Below are 10,181 nucleotides of genomic sequence, written 5' to 3'. Positions count from 1 at the left end.
TACCTGCTCAGAAGTACTGTCAGATAAGAAAATCTTGCTCTCAGAGAAGACTGATAATGTACAGGTTTGTACAGGTTTGACAGTTTACACATCCTGAACAAAGGATCCCACAGATGTAATAAGCAGCTGATATTCTGGGGATGTTCCACTTTAAAGGTAGTATTTTTTTAATCCATGTCCTCAGAGAAATCTGAAATCTTGAAAAGGCAACCATGCTTTGTTAAGATGATGAAGATTTTATTAGAGAGGTACTCTGAAAGGAAACCACTGTACCCCAGTTGTGTCTGTGTAACTGTACTGGGAGCTGGCAGGTTTCCATGCAGTTACTCCTCACTCTTGGAAGAATGAAGGCCAAGGAGTAAAGCCCTTTATAAGAACTGGAATTTTACAACAGATTTTCATACTTGGATCTGTTTCTAGTTACCTTCATTATCCGAAGGAAGAGGAAAATAAGAGAAAAAACAACTTTATCAGAAGGTGTTTCTACTGGCATGGAGGAAAACAGCCCAGCTCCTCCTCCTCCCTTGGCTTCTACTGTTAAACAGCAGAGGAAACAATCAGAGGTGGTTGTGTTCTCAGCGCTAATACCAACTCAACAAGCTACCAGGAACCAGCACTGTCTTCTCAGGTTTCTGTGACAAGCTTTATGCACTTCCTTTTGCATTTCTTGGAGTCCTTACTTTCCAGAATAAGATGGTTGTAGGAGTGTGCCCCCTAAGGACAAGAGTGGCAAAGCTAGCCTTTGTCTCCCAAAAAAGGAAAGAAGCCCAGAAGTTTCTCTCAATGATTAGGTGAAAAACCACCTCATAGGACCTCAGAGACTTCACCAAAAACTCGAGGTCATCTAATTGGATAGAAGCGAAAAAGTCCTGCCTGGCCCATCAGGTAGAAAAGAAGAGAACAAAAGAACTAAGCTGCTTTTGTGAGTTGTCTACACCAGGAGCAGACCTCTGGACCTGGCTCAAGTTTTTTTGTTTATTTTGCCTTTTATTAAACCTTTTTGTTTCTAACACTGCAGCAGAAGCCATCCTGCTTATTATATGCTCCCAAAAGGTAATAGCTAAGCTATCCTTGGGTGTGTTAGGTTCCCTTTTGAGGGTTTATAAGACCTGGCCCGAGAAAAAGAAACCTAACAGACGGTCAAAACCCAGCAAGAACAGACAAGCATTTCCTTCCTGGGAAGAGCAGCAGCGCTCAACAGAAGGCACTGGAAGCCAGCACAGTCTAGATGAGCTGCAGATAAATTTTGTGTTTCTGTTCCCTAGTTACAACACCAAATGAATGTGTCTTGTTGCTCACTCCTGAGACAAAGCCCTTGGCTGACTCTCAGTGCTTGTGGAACAGTTCTGAGGATTGATGCACACTGCAGAAAACTACTACAAGAGAAAACAATGGCAGAAGTAGCACTTATCTGTACGTCTCTTTTGCTGGTCTTAAAATGTAGCTGCCTCTGGAGAAACAGCACAGATCATTCAGCTGTTGCCACCTTGGCTTCAAGGTTGTCACTTCTTTTCTCCCAAGTTGTAAGTACATCCGCCAAGAAACGCCACCATCTTTTGTGCATTGTCCCTTCAGGTTCTGGCAAAAACAACCCAAACTGTAGCTATAGCAAATCTTTTATGCAAACACAAAACTGAAAAGGTTGGGGAAAGAAAAACCAGAATGTTAAGACAGAAGCCACAGAAGGAGCATTGCTTGTGCTTTTCTGCTCCAAACATACAGGCGATTATTCAAGTTATGGAAAGTTCCCACTAACCTTTCTACCATCTGTTTCTTGATTCTTTCTGTGTTTTACAGGTCACAAGTGTATTGGTTACTGTCATCCATGGCAGTCTGACTGCTCTAAACTGACTGTCAAAATCACACAGGATCCAAAACAAGACCTTCCTCGAGGTACCCAGTATATTTTCCTCTAGTTCTCCCCCTCTACAGTACTTCATTCTGTATTTACCTGTAGCACCTCAATTTCTAAAAAACGAGCATTTCAAACAGGCTACAAAGATGCCTCAAATTTTCCCTCATACAATGTGACATTGCAGCTGATCTGAAGCTGCCCCCTAAACTCAACTAATCTAGAAGAAAACAAGTCTGTGGATAAGGCAGGGATAGGTTGGATTCAAACCCAAGCAAAGACCTCAGACAACCCTGTTCTAGCTGAGATGAAGATACACCACTGGCCAGAGAGCTGGGCAGGGTGAGGTCCCATCCCATGAGCTGTCTGAGCCTAGAAAATACAAAGTCCTTTAAAAAAAGCAGCCATACTAAACTCATGGCTGTTTGCCAAGGACTCACGGTGTTGTGTCGTGTGTCTGTCTCCAACACACAACTCCATGTAACAATAAAAATGTAGGAGAAATATTATCATCTTCACAACAGTATAGGCTTTCATTTATACCTTGAAAAAGTAAAGCTAATCAAAACAAAGACAGACATTTTGAAGTCAAATTCACAAATTCTTTCTAAGTACACTTATCCTTCTGTGCCCGCCTTTCTTCCTATGCCCTCCTCCTTGCCAAATATGAAAAGCACTTTGGTCAGACTCTGCCTCTTATCACCAAATTGTCCTTTACTACCACCTACTCAGGAATGGTCCCAATAGCTATAAATGGCCTCATACTGCTGTAAGAAGCTGAGATGTAGCTTCCAGTTGGAGTCTTGAATTTTCTTTTGTTTCCAGTTTTAAGCAGAAAGACAAACTCATTTTCTGTGACCTGCCAAGACACCTTGGGACATGAAAACTGACCTTGATTCCCCTCCTATCTTATTTTCTTCAAAGGAGCAGCACTACTAAAACTTCTGCTAGTGTGGATTTTGTGAAGGAACAGGAGTGGTTGGTGTGGTGAGTGGTGGGTGGAGTATTGATACTCAGCAGGGCTGAGGCAGGGCCAGCAGCCCCCAGCTGCCAGGAGCACAATGGGGCTGTGCTGCCTTTGCACGCTGTCCTTGGGCTCAAACACCCACCAATACAAACAAATTCTGAATCGACTGCCACCCTCACTCAGCCATTAACCTTGAGTCATTGAACTGCCTTTGGCTTGGCCATTCACTCCAAGCAAAAGGAATTTAGCTGCACTGGCTTTCTTGTGTCGGCTGATACCAAGAAAAAAAAAAAATTACTGCTTGTTCTGGGTGGCAAACACAAAATTCCAGAAATAATTACACCTATTGTTTGAAGAGAAAGAACAAAATGCACCTTATCGGTGTTTGCAGATGGAGTGTTTTGTAAGATTTTGATCTCTAGCTTAGTTTTAATTAATTTCTTTATCTATCTCAAAGCTACCCAGGTAGCTACAACTTTCAGGTTGGCTGGATAAAAGGAACAGTAATTACTGAATATATAAAGATTTTTGATCTATTCTATTTGCAATTGTATTTTCATCCTCTAACTATAAATGAGGAGCATGCAAGCAAACTCTTTTGAGTCTACAGCTGCAGGCCACATATATTGTTATAAGAAACTGACCTAATGCCACTAATCTCAAAGGAAAGGCCCTTATTAACCTTCATGGGCTTCCATTGGCACAATGGAAGCAATTGTATTTAGATGACTAGGGCAAGGTTTTCCTTTTCATTCCTGTCTAAATAACGTTTTTCATAAACTACAGATATATTTTGTGGTAAAAATAAGACAAGGTTGAAGAACAGGACAGTTTTACTAGAAAATCTAAACAAGGCTTACCCAGCTGTACCTTTAAAACTGCAAAGAAACTCTTTTCTGTGATTGCAGGTAACCATTACTCAGTGAAAAAATGTCATTCAAGTCAATTTCTATCTAGGTAGCAAGTTCAGGATTCTGCACAAATACCTTGTAGGCATTTCTCCTCTTTCGCTGAAATAAATTTGTACTGACACCTAAAAAAGCCTACCATCTGCTGGGAGCAGGGGAATCCTTATTATTCCTTACCTGAGAGGAGCAGGCATTTAAATTCATTTTTCCCTGAACGTTCTTCATGTTCCTTTCGTTAGCGAGCAAAGCAAAGCCCATGTCACTGATAAGGTCAAGAGTTATCTACTGAATTCTCTTAACATTAGCAGAATAATTGGGCCTAGAATATTATAAAAGGTCTGGCACAGAGAAGAAAAAAAAAAGCTAAGAAAATTTCACTGTTCTGTGGAAGTCTCAAAGGTGTCAGAAATTACATAACTGAATACACCAAAAAGTTAGATTTTCAGCTTTCAGTTTAGAGGTACCACTTGTGAGCAAACAAACTGTTTGGTTTGGGTCTTGATCTTCTTAATGAGCTCAAACCTACCAGAGATTTTTATCTGAAAATCTTGTCCTGTACAGAGCGTCGATAGCTCCTGCCTTGGCAATGATTGAATAGATGTAGTCTCTATCAGCCTCCACTTCCTTATTCTGAATATCCTCAGTTCCCATCAGTAATGCAGTTCCATCTGCTTTCACTTGCTCCGTCTTTATTTAGGAGAGTGACATTACTATTGTCTTACACAAGCTGTATCCTGAGGAAGTGTAATTTGTCATCAAGGAAAAATAATAAAATTCAAAGTCAATCCAGCATCTAAGCATCTCCAAAACTGCACTGCTGCCAAAACTCACTGTTGCACTGTGCTATGCTGCTTGTGCAAAAGTGACTGAGAGCAGAGAGCCACAAAAGCTTTATTTCCTTGCCACAGCACAGGCCCTACAAGGCAGCACATACCTGGAGGTGAGCAAGGAACCTGAAGAGGAAGCACTACCAAAAGCACATGGGAGTGCCACAGAAATGTCTTCTCAGTTAAGAAACACCAAAACATGGAACCTCTCTCAGGGGTTGCATGAAGGAACCATATCAGAGTATTATTGTGAAGGGTTTAGACCCTTCTGCAGTCGTTGCTGAAAGCTGAAGTGTACAGTGTTCTTTAAGAAATTTAGCAACATTTTGGGTTACTGAGACCAGTTTCCTTAAAAATCAGCCACCCTGGCCAATCTGAAAATTCATGAGGAAGTCTTCCCATTTAGACAACCTGAATTGATCTTGCTCTAGGTAAGATCTTTCCTACATTCTATTAAGGCAGGTAATATTTCCTAATTACTCTTGCTGATCTGAATAATTAAGACTTCATTCTTTTCATGAAAAGTTCCCTAACATGTGTGAGCAAAGTGAGTTACTGCCAATTAACCTGCCCTCAAAGTGCTCTATTATCAAAGCATATGCTTTCAATACACCTTGAGATGCAGCCCCTACTTTGTACAGTTATTGACTTCAATGCTGTGAAAAGGTTCCATTCCTAAATAGGGAGGGGCTCAGACAGCATTAGCTGGCAGCAATCACTGAATAGTGTTCTGGACAGTATTTGGGTTTCTTATCTGTTACACAGTCTCACTGGTTTGTAATCTCCTCTAGGCCCTTCTGTTTAACATGCAAGTGAAAAGAATCTCTCCTTCTCCTGGAATGTAAATGGTTCACTGTGGCACAGGTCCCCCCCCCACATTCCAGCCACGTGCATTAGTTTTCATTTTCTATACACCAGGGCAAGGACAGCCTTTATTAGTACATGGCAGTTCACCAGACAGCACACCTGTGCTTGATTGCCAAGTGGAAATTTGTGCCAGATCACCATCCCACACTCATAAATTCTGGGAGGAGATACTATACCAAGCCTGGCCATTCATTTTTCATTAAAATATATTTTAGTTTTTATTTCCTCATATATCTCTACCCAGAGAGAGAAAACATGTGAGTCTAACAGCCCATCCTGACCTCACCACAGCTAAAGGGTGCTATGACACAGTGCTGCTGAAGAGAAGGGCTTCACTATTCCTAGCAATTAAACACCATGAAAGGAGATATGGAATGCTATAAAGAAGTCCTATGGATTTCCAGGTTTTCTTTTTCTGTGGTGCTGATGATACTATGCAAGGAGTCACATTTTTTCACTAAATGTGAGCTTTACCTCTCTCAGGCTACACATAACACTAGAAATCTCCATTAGCACTGCAAATTGAGGCCAAAAATCCTGTTCATCACACTAAGACAGAAAATGTGCCACATACGTGTACCAGGCTCTGCCCTGCACTCTGCCCAGGAACTGAGATACAGTCCCCAGAGCCAGCAGGGACAGCTGTGTCCTTATATATTTTTGTCTTTTAAAAAATTACTCCTGATCAGACTGGTGCTCTCAAAATATTTCAGAAGAGACAAGATAAATGTTTATGCCATTCTAAAGTCCCCAGTGCAGAGTGCTGGCTGTAGACGGACACTACCAGGTGCCGAAAATGCTCTGCCAGTTTCTCCAGTTGTTTCTAGACCTGTTCTGGATCATGTGCCATGTGCTGCCTTACACTGAATCCTCAATTTTGATTTCCTGCCTAATTGCTCAATTCAGCATTCATTTGCTACCAGAGCCTTTGCCAGGCTACCATGTGTTTTTCTATCATTCTGTTTCACTGGTAGAACTGGTTGAACAAACAATCCATAACTCATTCACATTTCCACATCTAGAATGCTCAGTTTGGTCCAGAAAAATATGTAAAGATCCTGTAATACTAATTTTTGGTACATGTTTGTATTTGATTAAATACACTTAAATATCTTCTCTTGTGCACCTCTTTCAGAAGGTGCTTAATTATTGTTCTCTAACTGACGCTATTGAGTCAGGGATGGACGAAACACTTCCATGGTTCAGAAGGTGAAAAAGAGAGAATAATGTATTAAGAGGTAGTGTCCTTTTATAACCAAGATCACTGAGGTGAAATCTGATGGTCTCAAAGTAAAAACCTTTCACACTATTGGTGAACTATGAATAGCGCACTCTGAAGGTACATATCTATAAACAACATGAACAGAAAAAGATATAATAATTGTTTTCATTCTTCCTCTCTAAGTGTCCCAGGCCTGAAGCCTGGGAGAATTCTCTTTGACTGAACTGAGAATCTCCACATTTAATCATCTCCAGTGTTTCTATCCAAATATGCAACAATGGGCATTAGAAACTGAGTCTGAAGCTGCTGTGGCTATGAAAGGTCCGTTGCTTTCAAGTGGAAACACACTTTTATTGAGAAAAATTCTTGGTTCATCAAGTTCAAGCCCTTATTCCTGATAATCTGAAAATAGCACCAAGTAAATACAGAAAAGGAGCTCCCATGTGCAAAGTGATCAGTTCAAGAATAAATCTCAGGGAAAGTTCTTTCCTTCAGGCTGAATCGTGATGCCACAGATAGAAGCAATCTATAGTTCAGATCACAAACAAACCCTTCCTGCTCTAAATTTCCAGAGCCCTTCCATGTTGCAGCAGGAATAGCTGACAGTAAAGTGCAGGGTAAGCAAACAAAAAGGGTCTTTGCATAGTATCCACAGATGTTTAATTCAGCTGCACAGTGCAATGTTCAGGGTCCAAAGGGGCGACTCATGGGAAGAGTCCAGGTTTCTGTGACTGGAGCTTTAGGGCTGCCCAGTGATCTTGGGGCAGTACAAAGATGAGAGCCAATGGGGAAATAGGGAGGGACATAGGAATAAGGGAAGGAGCCAATTAAGCTTCTTGTGTCTCTCTAACCCAGGGTATGCCTCTCAGGGTCCCCACACTTCCAAAAGAAAATCTGGGTGTGTGCAGATGGAGAAAGCCATGCCAGAAGTGCCTATATACCAAGGACAACTGAGGCACCACGATTCCATGAGCCACGCTCAGTGTCCTTCCCAGTTAGTTTTCTGTGAGCCTATAAATAATGTGTTCCACAGTTTTATTAATTATGTCAGCCTTGAACCAAGCCTCTTGAATCCATCTTTCTTGGGATGCCTGACTTTAGAGAATCTGCTCTGAATAAAAGTGTATTTGACCATTTACCATTGGTAATCAGGCAGAAACTTGTTAGAGAAAAAGCATGTGCAAACTGATATATCTCAATTAACCTTGAGAATAATCTCTCTCAATGAGTTTGCATATATTCAGCCCTTCTCCTTGTATAATGAATACATACTTTCTCCTATATAGTTTGAAGACAGAAAGAATTCTTACCTAGATAGTAATTTAGCCAGTATCACTATGAACACCTTAATGCTATTCATTGTACTAAAAGAACTAACTACAACAACCATAAAACATTAATTTACTATCTTGATGTCAGAAAACCCAGTTCATTCCCTTTACCACTGTTTCTTCCATTTTTTTTATTCCATAGTCTGAGGGAACTGGCTGAGATCGTTGCAGGCCAGTCTGCATTATCTTTGAGAAAGATGATGGTCACTGGGAGAGGACCAGAAGAAAGAGAAACACCAGTCATTTTTTCCAGGGCAAGAAGCAAGAGCCAGGAGCTACAGGCTGACCTGCCTCACCTCACTCACAGGGAAGGTAGTGCAGCAAATAATCCTGAAAACCACTTCCAAACAGGAAGGACAAAATGGTGATAGGCAGTAGTTAGCAAGGATTTAGAGAGGGGGAATTACATTTGCACAGAGTGATGACCTTCTGTGACAAAAAGGGTGGCTGGTGGACGAGGGGAGCCAGCAGATATGGTGAGACATGGGCAAGCCTTTCAGCACAGTGCCCTGTAACATCCTCATGGACAAAGTGGACAGCTTCGGAGGGGGTAAGCAAACAATGTGCTGCATTCGCTGAAGTATCAGGCTCAAAGGGCTGTGACCAGAGGCACAAAGTCCAGCTGGACACTGGTCACTAGCAGAGCACCCCAGAGTACTGGGACCAATACAGTGGATGATGGGACAGCACCTCTGTGAGCCTGCAGGCACTACAGGGGGACGAACGGCCCATGGACCAGATGGACCTTGAGGGGATGGAGAAATGGGTCCACAGGAACATGGTAAAGTTCAACCAAGTTCCCTGTAGCTGAGGAGGATTAAACAAGCCAGCATGGATCACAGGGTCTAAATGGCTAGAAAGCAGCTATGCAGAAACATGAGCATAGCAGAAAGAGTCCATGAAAGTGCCACAATTATTATTAAGAATCTGGAACACTGATCATATAAAAAAAGGCAAAAAGAACTGGGATTGTTCAGTCCTCGGCAGAGAAAGCTTCAGAGGGATTTTGTCAACATCTGAGGAGGGAAAAAGAAAATGGACATAGATCCTATTCAGGGACTAGGACAAGAGGCCATTTCCATTGACATTTTCATTTAAAACATACAATAAAGCTGTTCTATTGTAAGGGTTGTTGAACACTAGAACGGGTTGCCGAGAGATGGTTGTAGAGATTATCTCTATCCTTAGAGATAATCAGAACCTGAGTGCCCTGGTTGAGCAGGGTGGTGTGACATAAATCTTCTGGCCCCCATGACTCTGGGAAAAACAAGGCAATGGACAGCACGTTCATCTTTGTCCACTCAAAGAATAGTTGGTAAAGGAGACAGACCTGAACACAGCAACAGGAAAGTCATTTACAAAATAACATTTGCTCTGGCTGACACATCAAGCCTGGCATAACTGCACTGCAGCCTCACAGCAGAAGCACCAGCCAAACCTCCCTCTCCTTCTGGCTGCTCTGTCAAAAGCAGGAAATTTTCTGGCTAACTGAAAATACATCAGTAAACTGAATTTCTTTCCTTCCAAACACAGAAGGTTATTGTACAAAGAGGTGCTAAGTGAATATTTTATCTTTATCAAACATCTACATTAGCTTTCCGCAAAATGTCCAAATGAACAACAAGTCTCAAAATATATATTCTCAGGGGCATCCTAAATCATAAAAAGTAGCTTCTTGCATGAATTTTTCAGTGTGTCTTCATGGTCAATTCACCAGCACTCAAAGTCTGATACCCCATGTAAAGTTTAGTACTGTTCAGAAGTGATTGTTCAACTCTTCCTTAATTCTTTGTACACACATGTCCACTATATAAACAAAATACATTAAATAATAATAAACACAGCTGCTCCTCCACAGAGTGCTGCCGAAGATGAGGAGACTGATCCTCTCATAAAGCTCTACCAAAAGCACAATCTACACCCTAGGACACAGGCTGCAGACAGGGAAAAGTTCAGAGCAAGATTTTAAAACTTCTTATCAAATATTAAAACTGCCTAAAATCAAAGGCCTAATTACAGGACATAATATCAAATATTCAAACATCTCTGCACTATTATGCAAAGAGAATTAGAAAGGTTAAAAATTATTTTGTCATTTTAATCTGAATTTGAAGAAGTTGGGATTTTTTTCTCTCTTACAGATCAGCTAAAAATCTGCCAGAAAGGCCAGGAAAGAACAAGGTAAGGAGCAAATAAACGGAAGAAAC

The 10,181-nt window shown here is 41.3% G+C and overlaps 1 long non-coding RNA gene across 1 annotated transcript in view; it reads right to left on the bottom strand.

Moving 5' to 3' along the window:
* Window positions 1-1,419: 1,419 nt before the first annotated feature.
* The window catches only part of LOC135306142 (uncharacterized), a 100,186-nt gene continuing 91,424 nt past the window's right edge, over window positions 1,420-10,181 (bottom strand). The window contains exon 5 of the long non-coding RNA XR_010366986.1: window positions 1,420-1,578. This is a non-coding gene — a long non-coding RNA (uncharacterized LOC135306142). The remainder of the gene's footprint in view (window positions 1,579-10,181) is intronic.

The sequence above is a fragment of the Passer domesticus genome, chromosome 8, assembly GCF_036417665.1.
Source record: "Passer domesticus isolate bPasDom1 chromosome 8, bPasDom1.hap1, whole genome shotgun sequence".
In the NCBI taxonomy this organism is placed as follows: domain Eukaryota; kingdom Metazoa; phylum Chordata; class Aves; order Passeriformes; family Passeridae; genus Passer; species Passer domesticus.
The sequence above is the reverse complement of the archived record's forward strand: the minus strand, read 5'-3'. Positions and strand labels throughout refer to the sequence as shown.